This window comes from Oncorhynchus gorbuscha, linkage group LG05 (genome assembly GCF_021184085.1).
Source record: "Oncorhynchus gorbuscha isolate QuinsamMale2020 ecotype Even-year linkage group LG05, OgorEven_v1.0, whole genome shotgun sequence".
NCBI lineage: Eukaryota > Metazoa > Chordata > Actinopteri > Salmoniformes > Salmonidae > Oncorhynchus > Oncorhynchus gorbuscha.
Window position 1 is genome coordinate 92790926 of NC_060177.1, and position 24119 is coordinate 92815044.

General features: G+C 47.1%; 1 pseudogene; it reads left to right on the forward strand.

Annotated features, from left to right (window-relative positions):
* LOC124034967 overlaps positions 1 to 24119 on the forward strand; it is a 258182-nt pseudogene that overhangs the window by 38405 nt on the left and 195658 nt on the right.

The window sequence follows — 24119 nt, forward strand, 5'->3', positions numbered from 1 at the left end:
CCAGGCGTTGGTCTCAAACATAGGTTACAATGTTGCACAAACCATAAGCCCAACCCGAATCAACTCTTAGAATATCAGGCCTGGGCTGAAAATCAACTTTTTCACGTTCATTTTTTTGGGGGGTGGGGGCAGGAGAACTAACGAAGAGCCAACTCAAGTTAACTTTGATTTATTTTCTTAAAATGCTTACACTGCAAAAGGTTTGATTGATTTTTCATGACAGGAGTGGTACCAGATCTGGCCAAATAGGTTCCGGGAAAGAAACAGTCGAAAACAGAGAGGTGACTCCTCCTCCTCCACCTACTCTCTGTGTGGGGGCAGCCTCCTCATAGATCCCTCTCCCCGACCCTGATGGGGAGGCAGCCTCCTCATAGACCACTCTCCTCGACCCTGATGGGGGGCCCTCTCCCCATAGACCACTCCGTCTCGACCCTGATGGGGGGGGGCCTCCCCATAGACCTACTCTCCCCCGACCCTGATGGGGGGACACTCTCCCCATAGACCACTCTCCTCGACCCTGATGGGGGGCCCTCTCCCCATAGACTACTCTCCCCGACCCTGATGGGGGGGACACTCTCCCCATAGACCACTCTCCCCGACCCTGATGGGGGGGACACTCTCCCCATAGACCACTCTCCCCATAGACTACTCTCCCCGACCCTGATGGGGGGGACACTCTCCCCATAGACCACTCTCCTCGACCCTGATGGGGGGCCCTCTCCCCATAGACTACTCTCCCCGACCCTGATGGGGGACACTTTCCCCATAGACCACTCTCCCAGACCCTGATGGGGGGGCACCCTCCCCATAGACTACTCTCCCCGACCCTGATGGGGGGGACACTCTCCCCATAGACCACTCTCCCCGACCCTGATGGGGGGCCCTCTCCCCATAGACCCCTCTCCTCGACCCTGATGGGGGGCCCTCTCCCCATAGACCACTCCGTCTCGATCCTGATGGGGGGGGGGCCTCCCCATAGACTACTCTCCCCGACCCTGATGGGGGGGCACCCTCCCCATAGACCCCTCTCCTCGACCCTGATGGGGGGGCACCCTCCCCATAGACCCCTCTCCTCGACCCTGATGGGGGGGGCACCCTCCCCATAGACCCCTCTCCTCGACCCTGATGGGGGGACACTCTCCCCATAGACCACTCTCCCCGACCCTGATGGGGGACACTCTCCCCATAGACCACTCTCCCCGACCCTGATGGGGGACACTCTACCCATAGACCACTCTCCCCGACCCTGATAGGGGGGACACTCTCCCCATAGACCACTCTCCCCGACCCTGATGGGGGGCCCTCTCCCCATAGACCCCTCTCCTCGACCCTGATGGGGGGCCCTCTCCCCATAGACTACTCTCCCCCGACCCTGATGGGGGGGGACACTCTCCCCATAGACCACTCTCCCCGACCCTGATGGGGGGGGCACCCTCCCCATAGACCCCTCTCCTCGACCCTGATGGGGGGACAGCTTCCCCATAGACTCCTCTCCTCGACCCTGATGGGGAAAAGCCTCCCCATAGATCCCTCTCCTCGACCCTGATGGGGGGGCAGCCTCCCCATAGACCCCCCACCTCGACCCTGATGGGGGGGCAGCCTCCCCATAGATCCCTCTCCTCGACCCTGATGGGGGGGCAGCCTCCCCATAGACCACTCTCCTCGACCCTGATTGGGGGGGCAGCCTCCCCATAGACCACTCTCCTCGACCCTGATGGGTGGGGCAGCCTCCCCATAGACCCCTCTCCTCGACCCTGATGGGGGGGCAGCATCCCCATAGACCCCTCTCCTAGACCCTGATGTTCCCGGAGGACATGCTCTCGGCGGGATTAAAGATAAACATTGACTCGGCTTCCCTGAGGGGATACCATAAACACAAGCCCTTCCCTGCGGTGACGCACCACAAACGCATCGGCAGGCCACCATATGACACCTCTCAGTTTCGACCGTTCTCTTGTTGTCCCTGAGAAGGGGTGAAACCAGGAAACCAAGAGGAGAATTGGGGATAATGGGGAGGAGTTTCCTCTCTATGCATGTCAACACCCACCACCACCTTCCAACACAAACACACACACCCTTTTGTAAAACAAACACACACACGCACGCACGCACACACACACACACACACACACACGCACGCACGCACGCACGCGCCAGCGCACGCACGCACGCACGCACGCACGCACGCACGCACACACACACACACACACACACACACACACACACACCTTTTGGAAAACAAACACAACATAAACAGACCAGATAATTAGAGCTCAATTTCAGCCAAATGATTGGCCAAGCATTTCTCCACATGGCTAAGCTAAATAACACATTTAGATTGATGCCTTTGATGCTCCATTTCAGGATAATGCCAGATGGGTTCATCCATTTTTTGCCCATGATGGGTTGGTCAATTTTTTACTTGGAATTTTTGTGCAAAATGATCATTATCAGACTAATAATGGAGGCCGAAAGGAATAAAATGGGCTGTTGTGGGACTCTCAGGAAAAAAAATGGGTTGGTGTATTAGAAATGCCAGATTCTGGTCCCAGTCCACCCCTGCTCCTAATATGGTATCTATCCATCCCTAGCTCCACCCCTGCTCCTAATATGGTATCTCTCCATCCCTAGCTCCACCCCTAGACCCACCCCTGTTCTTAATATTATTAGGTCCATCTCTAGCCCCACCCCTGCTCCTAATATTGTATTTCTCCATCCCTAGCTCCACCCCTGCTCCTAATATGGTATCTCTCCATCCCTAGCTCCACCCCTGCTCCTAATATGGTATCTCTCCATCCCTAGCTCCACCCCTGCTCCTAATATTGTATCTATCCATCCCTAGCTCCACCCCGGCTCCTAATATGGTATCTCTCCATCTCTAGCTCCACCCCTGCTCCTAATATGGTATCTCTCCATCCCTAGCTCCACCCCTGTTTCGGGAAGACTCTGGGGCGAGACATATTATAGACATGTTTAGAGAATACCTAAATAGAAGATCAGTGATAGATGAGAAATTAGATCTAATGACGCATTTATTTACAGTACGGTTCCCAGCTCTAGTTAACTGACACACACACACACACACACACACACAATAGAGAGATTCCATGAGCCTTGCATAAGTATCTTTCGAGGGGAGTTGTGATCGAGGTGTGAAGACAGAACAGCACATTCTTGATTCTTCATCTTAATGAATTAGACCCTGCCAAACGATAAGGGCTAGAATCGCTTTGATGCGATGCGCCAAATGATCTTGCTAGTGATTGTGTGTGTGTGTGTGTGTGTGTGTGTGTGTGTGTGTGTGTGTGTGTGTGTGTGTGTGTGTGTGTGTGTGTGTGTGTGTGTGTGTGTGTGTGTGTGTGTGTGTGTGTGTGTGTGTGTGTTCTTTGAGTTTAAAACTGATTTACTTGATAAATTATACATGCAGCCATAAAGCCTTTTATAACAGCTAAATAACACATAACATTTGTTATGGTTATAGCATCTGGTATGTACTGTAGAATCTTATGTAGCATGGTCATAACATTTGTTAAGGTTATAGCATCTGGTATGTACTGTAGAATCTTATGTAGCATGGTCATAACATTTGTTAAGGTTATAGCATCTGGTATGTACTGTAGAATCTTATGTAGCATGGTCATAACATTTGTTATGGTTATAGCATCATGGTATGCTGTAGAATCTTATGTAGCATGTCATAACATTGTTATGGTTATAGCATCTGGTATGTACTGTAGAGATCTTATGTAGCATGGTCATAACATTTGTTAAAGGTTATAGCATCTGGTATGTACTGTAGAATCTTATGTAGCATGGTCACTAACATTTGTTATAGTTATAGCATCTGGTATGTACTGTAGAATCTTATGCAGCATGTCATAACATTTGTTAAGGTTATAGCATCTGGTATGTACTGTAGAATCTTATGTAGCATGTCGCAACACGGTTGACATACGTGTCATCCAGACTGTAATTAGCAGTCGTTACTAACAGTTGACATACATTGTCATCCAGACTGTAATAACAGTCGTTACTAACAGTTGACATATGACAACAGGATGACCGTGTCTCAGAACTATTTTTAAAACTACTTATGACAGATGTTTTTAAGTGTTATATAGCTGTTATAAAGGCTTTATGAATACATTCATAAGGACACCTAGAGTAAAGTGTGACCAGAAAATCATAGATAGACATTTTTTTTGTGAATCATTTTTTAGCCCTTTGACTGTATAATACGGCTTATGATGGTTATTTTTCCCTCCTTTGTTCCTGAACTGGGAAATCACCCCTTTAAAACATGTCAACACTTTTGAGGATGAAAAGTTTATACAAACTCCATGTCCGTCAACACGACACTGACACCTTCATCCCCCCCAACCTAGATTCCTGTTGTTGTTGTCTCATGTTTTGATTGAATGCCCTCTCTGTCTGCTGGTCTATTAGATTACAGGAGACTGTCGCTCAGGGGCTTACTGTTTTGCTCTCTCTTGACCCCCACTCCTGCAAGCTCTCTGTCTGTGATGTTGTTTCTCTTCGTCACCAACAACACCACAGTGTTGACTGAACCGAGAACCTCCTCCCAGAGTGGTCAGCATCAAAAACATTAAGGAGACCAGCTCTCTGTTTCAGCCAAACATCACTGGCTCTTTTTGTTGTCCGAGGGACAGTGGGGGGCGAGGGAGGTGTGGGGTGTGTGTGTGTGTGTGTGAGGGGGGGTGTAAGGGTTTATCTCTCGAAAATCTCCTCTCCCTATCGCCTTCCACTGCTCTATCCCACAACAACGACAACAGAACATGTCAATCAAAATGATGGCACCGCATTCTTTAAGAAGGTCAGTTAGGTTTGAATTCAAAATGGCCGGTGGTCACTTCTGCACCACTTTAATTTTACTCAAAATGTTTTTGGGTAAAAAAATAATAATTGTTTTGAGCCTCTAGTTTCTAGAAACCAAAAAAACAAGAAGGTTTTATTGATAATTTCCCAGCTCTTAACTCACAAATATATATTTTTATTTTATTTCCAGGAAGTACCCTGTCACCCTTGGTCAGTACACAGAGAGCTAACATGAATAATATGCATGTACTTCTCTCATGGCTCAAAGTGGAGGAGAGACTGACTTCATCACTACTTGTGAAATGTTGACAAGCTGAATATACCAAGCTGTGTTTAAACTAACTACTTGCACACAGCTCAGACACCCATTCGTACCCCACAAGACATCTCTTCACAGTCTCCAAGTCCAGAACAGACTATGGGAGGCACACAGTACTACATAGAGCCGTGACTACATGGAACTCTAATCCACATCAAGTAACTAATGCAAGCTGTAAAATCATATTTATATAACAGAAAAACACAGAAAAAATGCATCTTTATGGAACAGTGGGGACTGTGAAGGGAAACAAACAAACATTGGCACAGACACACACACATGAGAAGACATGCACTCTACACACACATACATATGGATGTTGTATTGTAGATATGTGGTAGTAGAGTAGTGGTCTGAGGGAACACACTTAATGTATTGTAGAGTAGTGGTCTGAGGGAACACACTTAATGTATTGTAGAGTAGTGGTCTGAGGGAACACACTTAATGTATTGTAGATATGTGGTAGTAGAGTAGTGGCCTGAGGGAACACACTTTATGTACTGTGAAAAGTGTTATGCAATGTAATGTAATGTAATATATTAAATGTATTATTTTTTTTATATTTAACTGCCTTAATTTTTTTAAATCCTTCATTTTAATCCTTCATTAAAAAAATATATATATATATTGTTTTACCTTTAACTAGGTAAGTCCGTTAAGAACAAATTCTTATTTACAATGACGGCCTACCCCGGCCATGCCCTAACCCAGACGACGCTGGGCCAATTGTGAGCCGCCCTATGGGACTCCCAATCACGGCCGGTTGTGATACAGCCTGGAATCGAACCAGGGAGTCTGTAGTGACGCCTCTGAGATGCAGTGCCATTAGAGAACACTGCGCCACTCAGGAGTCCTCTATAAATACAATATATGTGTGAAAATATTCAGCTCGGGAGTATCTATACATCCTGTCTCTCTCTATGTAATGTTGTGTCTCTTGATGCGATGTGTGTTTTGTCCTATTTTTATATTGTTTTTTAAATATTTTTAAATCCCGGGCTCCGTTCCAGGAGAGGCCTTTGCCTTTTGGTAGACCGTCATTGAAATTAAGAATTTGTTCTTAACAACTGGCTTGCCTAGTTAAATAAAGGTTCAAATAAATAAATAATAAATAGCTAGCTATCTATCGATGAACTTCAGACACATCAGTGACATTTGTCTCAAATAGCACCCTCTTATATAACTGCTCTACATCTCAACCAGATACCTATGGGCCCCTGGTCAAAAGTAGTGCACTATATAGGGAACAGTGTGTCCAGTCCTTGTGATTTGACATGGCTCCTGATTCACATGATTCCTATTGTTCTCTGTGGCCCCATGAGAAGTGATAGATGAGAAATGAGATCTAATGACGCATTTATTTACAGTACGGTTCCCAGCTCTGTTAACTGGGAACCGTCCTTCTGTAGCTCAGTTGGTAGAGCATGGCGCTTGTAACGCCAGGGTAGTGGGTTCGATCCCCGGGACCACCCATACGTAGAATGTATGCACACATGACTGTAAGTCGCTTTGGATAAAAGCGTCTGCTAAATGGCATATATTATATTATTATTATTAACTGACACACACACGCACACACAGCCCAGATCGTAGTGTTATAGTACTCAAGAACCGGTCTTGTCTCAGTGTCTTAATTATTAATAAATACAATTTAAATGACTCGGGTCTTGGACAATTTAGACTCTTGAAACACTCATAATTATCAGCTCTCATTCGGTCGATAGAGAAACCCTCTTTGTTAGGCCATATATCAACACTTCTTTCATGATACATTCATGTCTTATTGCCTCCTGAAACCTGGGGTTCCTAATTTTACTCGTGACACACGTTACAGATGCTGTATATTAATTTGATCATCCTGTTGTTGCAGAAATGTTCACAACACAACAGGAAATGCAAACTTCCAGTCGATCCTTTTTAAACATCTGTGGTAAGGGGAGACCGGGGAAGTTGTAACACATTTGGTATTTGTATCTATTTAAAAAACTAAATGAATATGTTTTAAGTGAAAAGTAGGCATTGCTCTAAAACTGAGAAGAAAATAAGTAATTTAGAGGGAGCACCACAATGCCTACTGCACCAGTGCTCTACCAAGGGTTTCCAGCATGCAACTTTGACCTACTACAGTCACTCAGATAACAGACAAGGCCTTCAGAAAGTATTCATACCCTTTGACTTATTCCACATTTTGTTGTCACAGCCTGAATTCAAAATGTATTAAATCTTCTTTTTATCTCACCCCATCTACAGAATACCCCATAATTAAGTCACAAAACCCCATAATGACATCACAATACCCCCATAATGACATCACAATACCCCATAATGACATCACAATAACCCATAATGACATCACAATACCCCATAATGACATCACAATACCCCATAATGACATCACAATACCCCATAATGACATCACAATACCCCATAATGACATCATGTTTAACTCTATTGAACTTTGAAACAATGTGTGGTAAGGTTTCTTATCGGATATAAAAGGATTCAAACATCCATTCTCTTTAGAGGATGTGCTTCCCCAATAGTGTGATTTGTACCACATACAACGTGAAGTATTGGATTCATTCACCACACTAATCCCGTTCCACTTCCATTTCAAGCTTATTTACTTGTAGTTGTTGATATATGAAAATAAGCTTTCTTTTATACTTAGAAAAGCATCATGCTTGATTGAGTTGTTTGTGATGTCTGACTATATTTCCTTAAACGCTTTTTATTAAGCAATACATGTCATTTTTATTTATTTTTTACCTTTATTTAACTAGGCAAGTCAGTTAGAACAAATTCTTATTTGCAATGACGGCCTAGGAACAGCAGTTAACTGCCTGTTCAGGGTAGAACAACAGATTTTGTACCTTGTCAGCTCAGGGATTTGAACTTGGAACCTTTCGGTTACTGGTCAACGCTCTAACCACTAGGCTACGCTGCCTCTCCGCCATTGCAATAGGTGAACACAGTCACTCAGATAACAGACACAGTCACTCAGATAACAGACAAGGCCTTCAGAAAGTATTCATACCCTTTGACTTATTCCACATTTTGTTGTCACAGCCTGAATTCAAAATGTATTAAATCTTCTTTTTATCTCACCCATCTACATGGAATACCCCATAATTACGTCACAAAACCCCATAATGACATCACAATACCCCATAATGACATCACAATACCCCATAATGACATCACAATACCCCATAATGACATCACAATACCCCATAATGATAAAGTGAAAACAAGTTTTGAATTTTTTTTTTGCAAAAATGTATTGGAAATAAAATAAAGAATATCTCATTTACATAAGTATTCACTACTCTGAGTCAATACCTGTATCACCTTTGGCAGTGATTACAGCTGTTAAGAGAGTCTTTCTGGGTAAAGTTTTTAACAGCTTTGTACACCAGGATTGTACAATATTTGCACATTATCCTTTTTAGAAATTCTTTAAGTTCTGTCAGTTGGTTGTTGATCATTGCTAGACAGCCATTTTCAAGTCTTGCCATAGATTCTTAAGCCAAATTAAGTCAAAACTGTAACTAGGCCACTCAGGAACATTCAATGTCATATCGGTAAGCAACTCCAATGGATATTTGGCCTTGTGTTTTAGGTTATTGTCCTGTTGAAAGGTCAATTCATCTCCCAGTGTCTGTTGGAAAGCAGAATGAACCAGGTTGCCTGTGCGTGCTCTATTCCATTTATTTATATCCTACAAAACTCCCGAGTCATTAACGATGACAAGCAATACCCATGACATGATGCAGCCATCACTATGCTCGAAAATATGAAGAGTGGTACTCAGTGATGTGTTTTGTTCTGTTAGATTTGCCCCAAACATTAATTACATTTGTTTCTCATATTTGCAGTTTTACTTTAGTGCCTTATAGCAAACAGGATGCATTTTTGAATAGTTGTATTCTGTACAGGCTTCCTTTTCATTCTGTCAATCAAATCAAATGTTATTTGTCACATGTCCCAAATACCTTACCATGAAATAGTTACTTACAAGCCCTTATCCAACAGTGCAGTTCAAAAAATAGAGTTAAGAAAATATTTACCAAATAGACTAAAGTAAAATAGAATGAAAAGTAACACAATAAAATAACAATAATGAGGCTATATACAGGGGCAACCGGTACCGAATCAGTGTGTGTGGGGGTGCAGGTTAGTTGAGGTCATTTGTAAATGTAGGTAGGGGTGAAGTGACTACGCATAAATAACAAACAACGAGTAGCAGCAGTGTAAAAACAAATGGAGGGGGGTGGGGGGGGGTGTCAATGTAAATATTTCCGGTGGCCATTTGATTAATTGTTCAGCAGTCTTATGGCTTGGGGGTAGAAGCTGTTAAGGAGCCTTTTGGCAGGAAGCTTGGCCCAAGTGATGTACTGTGTCGTGCACGTTACCCTCTGATATTTGTCCCCATGTGCAGTTCCAAACCGCAGTCTGGGTTTTTTTATGGCGGTTTTGGAGCTGTGGCTTCTTCCTTGCTGAGCGGCCTTTCAGGTTATGTTGATATAGGAACTTTTGTACCCGTTTCCTCCAGCATCTTCACAAGGTCCTTTGCTGTTGTTCTGGGATTGATTTGCACTTTTCGCACCAAAGTACGTTCATCTCTAGGAGACAGAACTTCCTGAGTGGTATGACGGCTACGTGGTCCCGTGGTGTTTATACTTGTGTACTATTGTTTGTACAGATGAACGTGGTACCTTCAGGCATTTGGAAATTGCTCCCAAGGATGAACCAGACTTGTGGAGGTCTACAATGTTTTTTCTGAGGTCTTGGCTGATTTCTTTTGATTTTCCCATGATGTCAAGCAAAGAGGCACTGAGATTGAAGGCAGGCCTTGAAATACATCCACAGGCACACCTCCAATTGACTCAAATTGTGTCAATTAGCCTATCAGAAGCTTCTAAAGCCATGACATAATTTTCTGGAATTTTCCAAGCTGTTTAAAGGCACAGTCAACTTAGTGTATGTTAACTTCTGACCCACTGGAATTGTGATATGGTGAATTATAAGTGAAATAATCTGTCTGTAAACAATTTTTGGAAAAATTACTTGTGTCATGCACAAAATAGATGTCCTGACCGGCTTGCCAAAACTATAGTTTGTTAACAATACATTTGTAGAGTGGATGAAAGTGATCTATGGAGTGGTGGTTTATTCTATGCGATAACCATGGGTACGCCTGAAGTATCCATTATGACCACAACCAGAGGCTTTCTGTGGATTGACTCTCCAGCAGCAGATGAACTGGCGACCACAGAGAGAGACAACGAGACATACACTCTTCAATATGTAAACATTAATATGTTAATTGTCATTTATTTTAGAATGAGCGGTCGTTCATGTAAAGTATTAGCATTTTCTAAACATCACTTCTCTAGAGGAGATCTGCATGGTGAAAGTATGGTGGTTGGGATGAGTTGGGCTACAGAGTGAAGGAAAAGCAGCCAACAAGGGCTTGACTGAGGGACCTTACATATGTGTTTGTGTGAGAGGTCGTAATATATATATATATTTAAAATCACATTAAACATTAAATCACATGCACACCAGTGGCAGTCAGTGCAATTTAAGATGGAGGAAAATTATATTTATTTATTTATATTAGAGCATGGTGGATAATTGTAATTCATATTCCATTTACCCAGTTCAATGTAACATCTATAGGTTTAGACTACTACATGATACTAGAATATTCCCTACACCCGTCATGAGGTTGATACAACCTAGCATATGAATGAATGTTCGACAACGTGGGTGCTTACAGGTCGAGAGACAAATGTACAAACTCTTGTCTGCATCTATGTGTAGCTAGACGTTTCACATCCTCATGGACAGACAGTGACATTCATAACACATCTGTGTGTAGGATTTAATCATTAGTACAACAGTTACAAAGGACCGTTTCTATTGGACAAAATGTAAGTCTTTTAATCCACGTTTTGATCCGTTTGCTACCGTGCCATCTAGGCCGGCGGCCTTGCGAGGGTTAAAACGTTTAAAATGTCTTACTCATGTCGGCCAACGGGGAAGTAGAGCCAAAAGTCCTTGGTAGCTGGCCGCGTCGGTGGCACTGTGTTTATCCTCAAAATGGGCAAAAACGTGTTTAGCTTGTCTGGCAGCAAGACCTCGATGCAAACCGAGATGGTTTCCGATTGTTTAGGGCATCCGGAAAAGCTTGTATGGAGAAGACAATTTGAGCTTTTACACGTTGTTTGCTGTTTGGGGTTTTAGGCTGGGTTTCTGTACAGCACTTTGAGATATCAGCTGATGTACGAGGGCTATATAAATAAATTTGATTTGATTTGATTTGAGCGCTACCTTCAGTCCTGTGTCATGCCAACAGTAAGAATCCTGAGACCATTCATGTGTGGGGTTGCTTCTCAGCCAAGAGAGTGGCTCACTCACTCATTTTGCCTAAGAACACAGCCACGAATAAAGAACGGTACCAACACATCCTCTGAGAGCAACTTCTCCCAACCATCCAGGAACAGTTTGGTGACGAACAGGGCCTTTTCCAGCATGATGGAGCACCTTTTCCATAAAGGCAAAAGTAATAACTAAGGGTTTCGGGAACAAAACATCGAAATTTTTGGGTCCCATGGCCAGGAAACTCCCAGACCTTAATACCATTGAGAACTTGTGGTTAATTCTCAAGAGGCGGTGGACAAACAAAAACCCAGAAATTCTGACAAACTCCAAGCATTGATTATGCCAGAATGGGCTGCCGTCAGTCAGGATGTGGCCCAGAAGTTAATTGACAGCATGCCAGGGCGGATTGCAGAGGTCTTGAAAAAGAAGGGTCAACACTGCAAATATTGACTCTGCATCAACTTCATGTAATTGTCAATAAAAGCCTTTGACACTTATGAAATGCTTGTAATTATACTTCAGTATTCCATAGCAACATCTGACAAAAATATCTAAAGACACTGAAGCAGAAAACTTTGTGGAAATTAATATTTGTGTCATTCTCAAAACCTTTGGCCACGACTGTACATGGCCATATTATTCTTCATGAAGCTACCCGGGAACATATCCCAGTCCGCATGATCAAAACAATCTTGAAGCGTGGATTCCAATTGGTCAGACCAATGTTGAATAGTACTTAGCACGGGTGCATCCTGTTTTGAGTTTATGTCTATAGGAAGGGAGGAGCAAAATAGAGTCGTGGTCAGATTAGACCAGTGACACAAAATCACATTTTAATCCATTTTGAAATCAGCCTGTCTCCCCATTTAACCAGTCTCCTCATTTAACCAGTCTCCTCCTTTAACCAGTCTCCTCCTTTAACCAGTCTCCTCATTTAACCAGTCTCCTCCTTTAACCAGTCCCCTTTAACCAGTCTCCTTTACACAAAATCACATTTTAATCCATTTTGAAATCAGCCTGTCTCCCATTTAACCAGTCTCCTCATTTAACCAGTCTCCTCCTTTAACCAGTCTCCTCCTTTAACCAGTCCCCTCCTTTAACCAGTCTCCTCCTTTAACCAGTCTCCTTTTAACCAGTCTCCTCCTTTAACCAGTCTCCTCCTTTAACCAGTCTCCTTTAACCAGTCTCCTTTAACCAGTCTCCTTTAACCAGTCTCCTCCTTTAACCAGTCTCCTCCTTTAACCAGTCTCCTCCTTTAACCAGTCCCTCCTTTAACCAGTCTCCTCCTTTAACCAGTCTCCTCCTTTAACCAGTCCCCTGCTTTAACCAGTCTCCTCCCTTAACCAGTCTCCTCCTTTAACCAGTCCCCTCCTTTAACCAGTCTCCTCCTTTAACCAGTCTCCTCCTTTAACCAGTCTCCTCCTTTAACCAGTCCCCTCCTTTAACCAGTCTCCTCCTTTAACCAGTCCCCTCCTTTAACCAGTCTCCTCCTTTAACCAGTCTCCTCCTTAACCAGTCCCCTCCTTTAACCAGTCCCCTCCTTTAACCAGTCTCCTCCTTTAACCAGTCTCCTCCTTTTAACCAGTCCCCTCCTTTAACCAGTCTCCTCCTTTAACCAGTCTCCTCCTTTAACCAGTCTCCTCCTTTAACCAGTCCCCTCCTTTAACCAGTCTCCTCCTTTAACCAGTCTCCTCCTTTAACCAGTCCCTCCTTTAACCAGTCTCCTCCTTTAACCAGTCTCCTCCTTTAACCAGTCCCCTCCTTTAACCAGTCTCTCCTTTAACCAGTCTCCTTTAACCAGTCCCCTCCTTTAACCAGTCCCCTCCTTTAACCAGTCTCCTCCTTTAACCAGTCTCCTCCTTTAACCAGTCTCCTCCTTTAACCAGTCTCCTCCTTTAACCAGTCCCCTCCTTTAACCAGTCTCCTCCTTTAACCAGTCTCCTCCTTTAACTAGTCCCCTCCTTTAACCAGTCCCATCCTTTAACCAGTCCCCTCCTTTAACCAGTCCCCTCCTTTAGCCAGTCCCCTCCTTTATCCAGTCTCCCCTTTAACCAGTCTCCTTTAACCAGTCTCCTCCTTTAACCAGTCCCCTCCTTTAACCAGTCCCCTCCTTTAACCAGTCCCCTCCTTTAACCAGTCTCCTTTAACCAGTCTCCTTTAACCAGTCCCCTCCTTTAACCAGTCTCCTTTAACCAGTCTCCTTTAACCAGTCTCCTCCTTTAACCAGTCTCCTCCTTTAACCAGTCCCCTCCTTTAACCAGTCTCCTCCTTTAACCAGTCTCCTCCTTAACCAGTCCCTCCTTTAACCAGTCTCCTCCTTTAACCAGTCTCCTCCCTTAACCAGTCCCCTCCTTTAACCAGTCTCCTCCTTTAACCAGTCTCCTCCTTTAACCAGTCCCCTCCTTTAACCAGTCCCCTCCTTTAACCAGTCTCCTCCTTTAACCAGTCCCTCCTTTAACCAGTCTCCTCCTTTAACCAGTCTCCTCCTTTAACCAGTCCCCTCCTTTAACCAGTCCCCTCCTTTAACCAGTCTCCTCCTTTAACCAGTCTCCTCCTTTAACCAGTCCCCTCCTTTAACCAGTCTCCTCCTTTAACCAGTCTCCTCCTTTAACCAGTCTCCTCCTTTAACCAGTCTCCTCCTTTAACCAGTCTCCTCCCCTTAACCAGTCTCCTCCTTTAACCAGTCCCCTCTTAACCAGTCTCCTCCTTTAACCAGTCTCCTCCTTTAACCAGTCCCCCTTTAACCAGTCCCCTCCTTTAACCAGTCTCCTCCTTTAACCAGTCTCCTCCTTAACCAGTCCCCTCCTTTAACCAGTCCCCTCCTTTAACCAGTCTCCTCCTTTAACCAGTCTCCTCCTTTAACCAGTCCCCTCCTTTAACCAGTCTCCTCCTTTAACCAGTCTCCTCCTTTAACCAGTCCCCTCCTTTAACCAGTCCCATCCTTTAACCAGTCCCTCCTTTAACCAGTCCCCTCCTTTAACCAGTCCCCTCCTTTAACCAGTCTCCTCCTTTAACCAGTCTCCTTTAACCAGTCTCCTCCTTTAACCAGTCTCCTCCTTTAACCAGTCCCCTCCTTTAACCAGTCCCCTCCTTTAACCAGTCTCCTTTAACCAGTCTCCTTTAACCAGTCCCCTCCTTTAACCAGTCTCCTTTAACCAGTCTCCTTTAACCAGTCTCCTTTAACCAGTCTCCTCCTTTTAACCAGTCTCCTCCTTTAACCAGTCCCCTCCTTTAACCAGTCTCCTCCTTTAACCAGTCTCCTCCTTTAACCAGTCCCCTCCTTTAACCAGTCTCCTCCTTTAACCAGTCTCCTCCTTTAACCAGTCCCCTCCTTTAACCAGTCCCCTCCTTTAACCAGTCTCCTCCTTTAACCAGTCTCCTCCTTTAACCAGTCTCCTCCTTTAACCAGTCTCCTCCTTTAACCAGTCCCCTCCTTTAACCAGTCTCCTCCTTTAACCAGTCACCTCCTTTAACCAGTCTCCTCCTTTAACCAGTCTCCTCCTTTAACCAGTCTCCTCCTTTAACCAGTCTCCTTTAACCAGTCTCCTCCTTTAACCAGTCTCCTCCTTTAACCAGTCTCCTTTAACCAGTCTCCTCCTTTAATCAGTCCCCTCCTTTAACCAGTCTCCTCCCTTTAACCAGTCTCCTTTAACCAGTCTCCTCCTCCTTTAACCAGTCCCCTTTTAACCAGTCCCCTCCTTTAACCAGTCTCCTTTAACCAGTCTCCTCCTTTAACCAGTCCCCTCCTTTAACCAGTCCCCTCCTTTAACTAGTCCCCTCCCTTTAACCAGTCTCTCCTTTAACCAGTCTCCTCCTTTAACCAGTAATAAGACCAGTTGTGATACAAATGAAACAATGAGATTGGTGATGCCGTTATTTTAATAACAATTCTATCTTTCTCTGTCTCTCCAACCTTAGGTAATGAATTAATTGTTTATGTGGCTGTAAATCTTTAAAATGTGCCATTAAATCTCCCTGTAAACCAGAGTAGTGTGTTGTGTTTGATGTTGCTGTGTCGGCGTGAGGCCAGAGACTCTGTAGGTGGATTAGTTCGTCGAATCCAAACAGTTTACATCGAAAAGCAACTCTGATGACGACACTATGTGGGCAGCTTGCAGCGCTCAGAACACAAACGTTTCCTGTGAAAAGAGAATGAAGAGAAATAAGCAACTGGTTCACAGTCACCTTCTAGTAAACAAATGGGAGAGACATTTTCAGTTCAGCCATGGAACAGGGGTTTGGTTTAGAGGAAGGATGTCTGGGCCATATTTGGGCAACAGCAGGAAACAGTTATAGCTGAATATAAAAATTCTGAATCATGAGAGCGAAATCTGTCCATTTATTTTCTACCTCGATTAGAACAATGACAGTTCACACCATGGTGTGCCATATGACACTGAATAATAAATAAACCAATGATAAATACTCAAATTAAATACAGGTAATATTTGACATTCCACTACCTCTTATTTATTTAACCTTTATTTAAATAGGCAAGTCAGTTATAAGAACAAAATATTATTTACACATTTTTATTTTATTTTACTAGGCAAGTCAGTTAAGAACAAATTCTTATTTTCAATGAAGGACCTCGGAACAGTGGGTTAACTGCCTGTTGAGGGGCAGAGCGACAATTTGTACCTTGTCAGCTTGGGGATTTGAACCTGCAACCTTCCCGGCTACTAGTCCCAGCACTCTGACCACTAGGCTATCCTGCCGCCCCATGACGGCCTACCCCGACCAAACCCTAACGACGCTGGGCCAATTGTGCACCGCCCTATGGGACTCCAAATCACGGCCGGTTGTCATACAGCCTGGAATCGAACCAGGGTCTGTACTGACGCCTCTGCGCTGAGATGCAGTACCTTAGACAACTGCACCACTCGCGAGCTACTAGGCAACTAGTGCTGCAATTACTCATTGTTTTGAAAATGGCTGAAATGGCTGGCTCATGTACACCTGGTGCAAACATGCATTCTTGGTCCTGATCTTGTCCACATATTGACTATGCCCATATTTGGGTTTTCTTATCCCTCCATTGCGTCTGTACTGTGACCAGTTTCCTGGCCCCTCTCTGTATGCTCATTAATTGATAGATTGTCTTCAAAAAATAATATGTATTTATTTTAGGACATATATTGATGTCAGAAGTCAATGGTGCCACCTGTCAATGATTTTAGAAAACAGGATAATGATGATTGAAATGGTTTTACGGTCTACACTTAAATCCAGACATAATGTGTGATCACAATGTGGTCCTTCTGTAGCTCAGTTGGTAGAGCATGGCGCTTGTAACGCCAGGGTAGTGGGTTCGATCCCCGGGACCACCCATACGTAGAATGTATGCACACATGACTGTAAGTCGCTTTGGATAAAAGCGTCTGCTAAATGGCATATATTATGTGTCTTTTGATCGTCTACACCTGTCTAAAAATGTGGGCACAATCAGAATGTGGGCACAATCAGGACAAAGGGCACATGTTAGCATCAGGTATAAACGGTGCTTTAGTGTGTCGTTCATGGTGATTAGGTGAGGTGGTCCATTTGAAAAACCCTGTGGGGTACTCTACTGGTGAGCGTAGCTATGTTCAAGGGAATAGGGTTAAGGTACAGTGTACAAAACATTAGGAACACCCAAAACAGAAAGAGTGTTGCGTAGAAATGGATCTTAGCAAGAGCGACATCATTGATATATACAGAGAAGAGAGTCAGCCCGTAGAGACTGCCAAGGTCCAGACAACAGGCCCTCCGATTTGACACACTGAACTCTCTCTGAAGTAGTTGGTGAACCAGGTGAGGCAGTCATTTGAGAAACCAGGCTAATTGAGTCTGCCCGATAAGAATGCGGTGATTGACAGAGTCAAAAGCTTTGGCCAGGTCAATGAAGACGGCTGCACAGTAATGTCTTTTATCGATGGCAGTTATGATGTCGTTTAGGACCTTGAGCATGGCTGAGCTGCACCCATGACCAGCTCGGAAACCAGATTGCATAGCGGAGAAGGTATGGTGGGATTCAAAATGGTCGGTAATCTGTTTGTTGACTTGGCTTTCGAAGACCTTAGAAAGGAATGGTAGGATAGATATAGGTCTGTAACAGTTTGGGTCTAGTGTCTCCCCCTTTGAAGAGGGGGATGACTGTGGCAGCTTTCCAATCTTTGGGGATCTCAGACGATACGAAAGAGAGGTTGAAAAGGCAAGTAATAGGGGTTGCAACAATTGGCCGGGGTATGAGTAGCCAGTTGGAAAGCATGGCCAGCCGTAGAAAAATAATTTATTGAAATTCTCGATTATCGGGATTTATCGGTGGTGACAGTGTTTCCAGCTTCAGTGCAGTGGGCAGCTGGGCGGAGGTGCTCTTATTCTCCATGGCTTTCCTCTGACACCACCTAGTTTTATAGGTCCTGAATGGCAAGAAGCTTGGCCCCAATGAAGTACTGGGCCATACACTACCCTCTGTAGCGCCTTACGGCCAGCGCATATGTCTGAGCTGTAGTCAATGAACAGCAGTCTCAGACATAGGTGTTCCTTTTGTCCAGGTGGAAAGGGCAGTGCGGAGTGCAATTGAGATTGCGTCATCTGTGGATCTGCTGGGGTTGGTTTGCGAATTAGAGTGGGTCTAGGGTTTCCGGGATGATGGTGTTGATGTGAGACATGACCAGCCTTTCAAAGCACTTCATGGCTACCAACGTAAGTGCTATGGGGCAGTAATCATTTAGGCAGGTTACCTTCGCTTCATTTGGCATAAGGACTATGGTGGTCTGCTTTGAAACATGTAGCTATTGCAGGAGAGATTGAAAATGTCACTTGCCAGTTGGTCCGTGCATGCTCGAGTACATCCTGGTAATCCGTCTGGCCCCACGGCTTTGTAAATGTTGACTTGTTTTAAGGTCTAGCTTACATCGGACATCGAGTGTTATCTACAGTTGTCCAGAACAGCTGGTGCCTCGCATGCTTCAGTGTTGCTTGCCTCGAAGCAAGAATAAAAGGCATTTAGCTCGTCTGGTAGGCTTGCGTCACTGGGATCTCGGTATCCCTTTGTAATCGTAATAGTTTTCAAGCCCTGCCACATCCGACGAGCATCTGAGCAGAGGTGTAGCCACAGCTTTCTTTCTCCCCTTGCTTTCTTCCTTCTCTCGTAGTTTTGTCTTCCAGGAACAAACAAAAATGGTTTGAAGTACTGGAGCTGCGGTTGAGGGCAATGTATTCCAGGGTTCTTGCAAAAGTAGGGGACTGTTGCTATGTATAGGTGGACTTGCGTTTTTCTGCTGTATGGTAGCAGGGTGGAATAAAAAAAATTGTGGTAGCAAGGGGGAGGTAACCACTCATATGTTGAGAAAAGTGGAAGAAGCTTTTCAATCAATCCCTTGAGTGCTGTGGACACCTTCCTTGCTGTGCACTCAGGTCATTTGTGCCTGTGTGAAATATTAAAGTGGCTGGGTGACCCCTAGTTGTTCCTCAGATAGCAGATCTAGGGCGTGCTGGGTATTTGGGCCCCAGAGTTTAGCCTGTGGTTAGGGCCTGTGGTTAGAATGGGCTGTTCTGATGGCTTTCCTGGGGGAGTGGCCAGCTCTTTCATGGGTTTTTCTGTGTCGCATCTCACCTCTCTCTCAACTCCTCCATCAGCTTTTCTCTCATCTTCTCCTGCCACTGGGCCTCCTCCTTCCTCCATCTAGTGCTCTCATCTTCCCTGCCACTGGGCCTCCTCCTTCCTCCATCTAGTGCTCTCATCTTCTCCTGCCACTGGGGCCTCCTCCTTCCTCCATCTAGTGCTCTCATCTTCTCCTGCCACTGGGCCTCCTCCTTCCTCCATCTAGTGCTCTCATCTTCTCCTGCCACTGGGCCTCCTCCTTCCTCCATCTAGTGCTCTCATCTTCTCCTGCCACTGGGCCTCCTCCATCTAGTGCTCTCATCTTCTCCTGCCACTGGGCCTCCTCCTTCCCTCCATCTAGTGCTCTCATCTTCTCCTGCCACTGGGCCTCTCCATCTAGTGCTCTCATCTTCTCCTGCCACTGGGGCCTCCTCCATCTAGTGCTCTCATCTTCTCCTGCCACTGGGCCTCCTCCTTCCTCCATCTAGTGCTCTCATCTTCTCCTGCCACTGGGCCTCCTCCATCTAGTGCTCTCATCTTCCTGCCACTGGGCCTCCTCCATCTAGTGCTCTCATCTTCTCCTGCCACTGGGCCTCCTCCATCTAGTGCTCTCATCTTCTCCTGCCACTGGGCCTCCTCCATCTAGTGCTCTCATCTTCTCTGCCACTGGGCCTACTCCTTCCTCCATCTAGTGCTCTCATCTTTCTCCTGCCACTGGGGCCTCCTCCTTCCTCCATCTAGTGCTCTCATCTTCTCCTGCCACTGGGCCTCCTCCATCTAGTGCTCTCATCTTCTCCCTGCCACTGGGCCTCCTCCTTCCTCCATCTAGTGCTCTCATCTTCTCCTGCCACTGGGCCTCTCCATCTAGTGCTCTCATCTTCTCCCTGCCACTGGGCCTCCTTCCTCCATCTAGTGCTCTCATCTTCCTGCCACTGGGCCTCCTCCATCTAGTGCTCTCATCTTCTCCTGCCACTGGGGCTCCTCCTTCCTCCATCTAGTGCTCTCATCTTCTCTGCCACTGGGGCCTCCTCCTTCCTCCATCTAGTGCTCTCATCTTCTCCTGCCACTGGGGCCTCCTCCTTCCTCCATCTAGTGCTCTCATCTTCTCCTGCCACTGGGCTCTCCTTCCTCCATCTAGTGCTCTCATCTTCTCCTGCCACTCCTCCTCCTTCCTCCATCTGGTGCTCTCATCTTCTCCTGCACTGGGCCTCCTCCTTCCTCCATCTAGTGCTATCATCTTCTCCTGCGACTGGGCCTCCTCCCTCCTCCATCTAGTGCTCTCATCTTCTCCCTGCCACTGGGCCTCCTCCTTCCTCCATCTAGTGCTCTCATCTTCTCCTGCCACTGGGGCCTCCCTCCTTCCTCCATCTAGTTAATATCTTCGGCTATCACTGGGACCTCCTCCTTCCTCCATCTAGTGCTCTCATCTTCTCCTGCCACTGGGCCTCCTCCTTCCTCCATCTAGTGCTCTCATCTTCTCTGCCACTGGGGCCTCCTTCTTCATCCATCTAGTTACTCTATCATTATCCTGCCACTGGGCCTCATCCCTCCTCCATCTAGTGCTCTCATCTTCTCCCTTGCTGCTGGGCCTCCTCCTTCCTCCATCTAGTTGCTCTCATCTTCTCCTGCCACTGGATATCCTCCTTCCTCCATCTAGTGCTCTCATCTTCTCCCTGCCACTGGGGCCTCCTCCTTCCTCCATCTGGTTAATCTCATCTTCTCCTGCCACTGGACTCCTCTTCTCCAATCTGGTGCTCTCGTCTTCTCCTGCCACTGGACCTCCTCCATCTAGTCTCTCATCTTCTCCTGCCACTGGGGGCTCCTCCTTCCTCCATCTGAGTGCTCTCATCTTCTCCTGCCACTGGGGCCTCCTCCTTCCTCCATCTAGTGCTCTCATCTTCTCCTGCCACTGGGGCCTCCTCCTTCCTCCATCTAGTGCTCTCATCTTCTCCTGCCACTGGGCCTCCTCCTTCCCTCCATCTAGTGCTCTCATCTTCTCCTGCCACTGGGCCTCCTCCTTCCTCCATCTAGTGCTCTCATCTTCTCCTGCGACTGGGCCTCCTCCCTCCTCCATCTAGTGCTCTCATCTTCTCCTGCCACTGGGCCTCCTCCTTCCTCCATCTAGTGCTCTCATCTTCTCCTGCCACTGGGCCTCCTCCTTCCTCCATCTAGTGCTCTCATCTTCTCCTGCCACTGGGGCCTCCTCCTTCCTCCATCTAGTGCTCTCATCTTCTCCTGCCACTGGGCCTCCTCCTTCCTCCATCTAGTGCTCTCATCTTCTCCTGCCACTGGGCCTCCTCCTTCCTCCATCTAGTGCTCTCATCTTCTCCTGCCACTGGGGCCTCCTTCTTCCTCCATCTAGTGCTCTCATCTTCTCCTGCCACTGGGCCTCCTCCCTCCTCCATCTAGTGCTCTCATCTTCTCCTGCCACTGGGCCTCCTCCTTCCTCCATCTAGTGCTCTCATCTTCTCCTGCCACTGGGGCCTCCTCCTTCCTCCATCTAGTGCTCTCATCTTCTCCTGCCACTGGGGCCTCCTCCTTCCCTCCATCTAGTGCTCTCATCTTCTCCTGCCACTGGGCCTCCTCCTTCCTCCATCTAGTGCTCTCATCTTCTCCTGCCACTGGGGCCTCCTCCTTCCTCCATCTAGTGCTCTCATCTTCTCCTGCCACTGGGGCCTCCTCCTTCCTCCATCTAGTGCTCTCATCTTCTCCTGCCACTGGGGCCTCCTCCTTCCTCCATCTAGTGCTCTCATCTTCTCCTGCCACTGGGCCTCCTCCTTCCTCCATCTAGTGCTCTCATCTTCTCCTGCCACTGGGCCTCCTCCTTCCTCCATCTAGTGCTCTCATCTTCTCCTGCCACTGGGCCTCCTCCTTCCTCCATCTAGTGCTATCATCTTCTCCTGCGACTGGGCCTCCTCCCTCCTCCATCTAGTGCTCTCATCTTCTCCTGCCACTGGGCCTCCTCCTTCCTCCATCTAGTGCTCTCATCTTCTCCTGCCACTGGGGCCTCCTCCTTCCTCCATCTAGTGCTCTCATCTTCTCCTGCCACTGGGCCTCCTCCTTCCTCCATCTAGTGCTCTCATCTTCTCCTGCCACTGGGCCTCCTCCTTCCTCCATCTAGTGCTCTCATCTTCTCCTGCCACTGGGGCCTCCTTCTTCCTCCATCTAGTGCTCTCATCTTCTCCTGCCACTGGGCCTCCTCCCTCCTCCATCTAGTGCTCTCATCTTCTCCTGCCACTGGGCCTCCTCCTTCCTCCATCTAGTGCTCTCATCTTCTCCTGCCACTGGGGCCTCCTCCTTCCTCCATCTAGTGCTCTCATCTTCTCCTGCCACTGGGGCCTCCTCCTTCCTCCATCTAGTGCTCTCATCTTCTCCTGCCACTGGGCCTCCTCCTTCCTCCATCTAGTGCTCTCATCTTCTCCTGCCACTGGGCCTCCTCCATCTAGTGCTCTCATCTTCTCCTGCCACTGGGGGCTCCTCCTTCCTCCATCTAGTGCTCTCATCTTCTCCTGCCACTGGGGCCTCCTCCTTCCTCCATCTAGTGCTCTCATCTTCTCCTGCCACTGGGGCCTCCTCCTTCCTCCATCTAGTGCTCTCATCTTCTCCTGCCACTGGGCCTCCTCCTTCCTCCATCTAGTGCTCTCATCTTCTCCTGCCACTGGGCCTCCTCCTTCCTCCATCTAGTGCTCTCATCTTCTCCTGCGACTGGGCCTCCTCCCTCCTCCATCTAGTGCTCTCATCTTCTCCTGCCACTGGGCCTCCTCCTTCCTCCATCTAGTGCTCTCATCTTCTCCTGCCACTGGGCCTCCTCCTTCCTCCATCTAGTGCTCTCATCTTCTCCTGCCACTGGGGCCTCCTCCTTCCTCCATCTAGTGCTCTCATCTTCTCCTGCCACTGGGCCTCCTCCTTCCTCCATCTAGTGCTCTCATCTTCTCCTGCCACTGGGCCTCCTCCTTCCTCCATCTAGTGCTCTCATCTTCTCCTGCCACTGGGGCCTCCTTCCTTCCTCCATCTAGTGCTCTCATCTTCTCCTGCCACTGGGCCTCCTCCCTCCTCCATCTAGTGCTCTCATCTTCTCCTGCCACTGGGCCTCCTCCTTCCTCCATCTAGTGCTCTCATCTTCTCCTGCCACTGGGGCCTCCTCCTTCCTCCATCTAGTGCTCTCATCTTCTCCTGCCACTGGGGCCTCCTCCTTCTTCCATCTAGTGCTCTCATCTTCTCCTGCCACTGGGCCTCCTCTTTCCTCCATCTAGTGCTCTCATCTTCTCCTGCCACTGGGGCCTCCTCCTTCCTCCATCTAGTGCTCTCATCTTCTCCTGCCACTGGGGCCTCCTCCTTCTTCCATCTAGTGCTCTCATCTTCTCCTGCCACTGGGCCTCCTCTTTCCTCCATCTAGTGCTCTCATCTTCTCCTGCCACTGGGGCCTCCTCCTTCTTCCATCTAGTGCTCTCATCTTCTCCTGCCACTGGGGCCTCCTCCCTCCTCCATCTAGTGCTCTCATCTTCTCCTGCCACTGGGGCCTCCTCCTTCCTCCATCTAGTGCTCTCATCTTCTCCCGCCACTGGGCCTCCATCTAGTGCTCTCATCTTCTCCTGCCACTGGGCCTCCTCTTTCCTCCATCTAGTGCTCTCATCTTCTCCTGCCACTGGGCCTCCTCTTTCCTCCATCTAGTGCTCTCATCTTCTCCTGCCACTGGGCCTCCTCTTTCCTCCATCTAGTGCTCTCATCTTCTCCTGCCACTGGGCCTCCTCCATCTAGTGCTCTCATCTTCTCCTGCCACTGGGGCCTCCTCCTTCCTCCATCTAGTGCTCTCATCTTCTCCTGCCACTGGGGCCTCCTCCTTCCTCCATCTAGTGCTCTCATCTTCTCCTGCCACTGGGCCTCCTCCTTCCTCCATCTAGTGCTCTCATCTTCTCCTGCCACTGGGGCCTCCTCCTTCCTCCATCTAGTGCTCTCATCTTCTCCTGCCACTGGGCCTCCTCTTTC